Genomic DNA, 1,858 nt, shown 5'->3' with positions numbered 1-1,858 from the left:
ATGGACTTTACCTCCAAGCGTGTGGCCGGCTACTTCCAGGGTGGTCAGAGCCTCCACTCCTCACTGACCCAGGGCAGCCTCAGCCTCGGGGGGCGTGCCTGCCTAGAGCACCACCTGATCCCCTGGAGCCCTGGCTTCCAGGGAGGCTACAAGAGCCTGGATCTGGGCGACCGGAACCAGATGCACTTCAGCCACCAGAACAAAGATGGAGTCGAGACAGTAGAGCAAGGGCACGCTCATCCTCACCACCTGCTGCGTGCCCCAGCCTCAGTATCTCCTCCAGGACTCCCAGGTGTTTAGAAAAGATGCGCAAGGAGAGTGGGTGGGAGAAGCTGCTCAGAAGCAAGGTGCAAAGACTGTTGGGGATCTCCACGGAGCAGGAAAGCACCTTCCAAGACACCTTCACAGATCAGGAAGAATCCAAGCTGAGATCCGCCCAGCACTCTCTCTGCTGCCCATGGAGAAGAGCGAGCATTCACCCTCTCCAGCAACAACCAAAATGTTGGCGGGCTGGGGTGGGGGTGTGTGTGTGCATGTGTGTGCCTACGCACACATCACATGTGCATTTCAGGCCAGGCAGGGGCATGAGAGGAAGAATGAGCCTCCTGCGGCTGCTGTAACAAATTACCATAAACGGGTGGCTTAAAGGGATTTTGAACAACCCACAGAACGGGAGAACATATGTGCAAATCATGTATCTGATAAAGGATTAATGCCCAGGATATATGAAGAGCGCCTGCAGCCCAACGACAATAAAAAGCAAACAACCCAATTCCAAAATGGGCAAAGGGTCTGAATAAAGGTTTCTCCAAAGAAGACACACAGATGGCCAACAAGCGCATGAAAAGATGCTCATCCCTAATCGTTAAGGAGATGCAAATTAAAACCACAAGGAGATATCACTTCACACCTGTTACAATGGTTTCTTATTGTTTTAAACGGACCATTAACAGCCTCTGTCCAAGCGCACTCCTGCTCAGGCTGATCAGCTTTCTGTGGTTTCCTCTGCAAATGGGCTCCGTGGCCTAGTGTCCCTGTCCCCACCACCTGTGATCACGCGCAGAGGCCCGCGAGGGGTCATCGCCGAGGTTTCTAGCAGCCTGCAAGCGACAGCCTGGCAGCCATCCCCTCCAGTGGCTCGCTCGCTCGTGGCCTCCCACGACTATTACTGGTGCCGCCTGGGCTCCCCTTCCAGTAACAGCTCCTGCAGAAGTGCAGAGTATGCTGGGGAAGCCATCCCTCACCACCGCAGTCTCCCCAAGGCTGACCCGGGTCACTGGTGGGCAAACTTCTTTTTCGGGAAGTCCACTCTCCCGTACTCGGCTGCAGTGTTGGAGTCCCCAGAACGCTTGACATCTTCCCAGGCTTCCAGCAGCAAGATCCTCTGGGACTTGGCTCTGGAAGCCATGAGGAAGCAGCCTGGTGGGCAGCCTGGCAAAGCCAACATGGGGCCCCCATCCTGAGAGACCACCCCCCATTCCCCGCCCCCGTCCCGCCTTCAGGAGGCTCTGGGCTCATCAGAGCCCCTCCCTTCCCCTCCCCTAGACTAGGCAGGCTGCAGCAAGCGGAAGCAGTTGGGTTATTTTATATCAAAATAACAAAACACCAAAAAAGAAGTTGAGAGAACCCCACTCTTTACTATCCAAGCCACACACGAGCCTTCCTGACACCCTGGAACCATGTGCCTCGCACCAAGTGGAAAGTAAATTCGAAGCAGCCAGTAAAAAAAAAAAAAAAAAATTTTTTAAATAAATAAATAAACCACACACAAGTTTTGGTGAGGATGTGGAAAAATGTGTGCACTGTTGGTGGAAATGCAAATTGGTACCGCTGCTGTGGAAAACAGTCTGGTGGCTCC

General features: G+C 53.7%; 1 pseudogene; it reads left to right on the top strand.

Moving 5' to 3' along the window:
• LOC118005577 lies at positions 1 to 1,463 on the top strand (annotated as a pseudogene).
• Positions 1,464 to 1,858: the final 395 nt, after the last annotated feature.

Source organism: Mirounga leonina, unplaced genomic scaffold (genome assembly GCF_011800145.1).
Source record: "Mirounga leonina isolate KUSES-001 unplaced genomic scaffold, KU_Mleo_1.0 Mir_94, whole genome shotgun sequence".
NCBI lineage: Eukaryota > Metazoa > Chordata > Mammalia > Carnivora > Phocidae > Mirounga > Mirounga leonina.
This window is presented reverse-complemented; position numbering and strand designations above follow the sequence as displayed.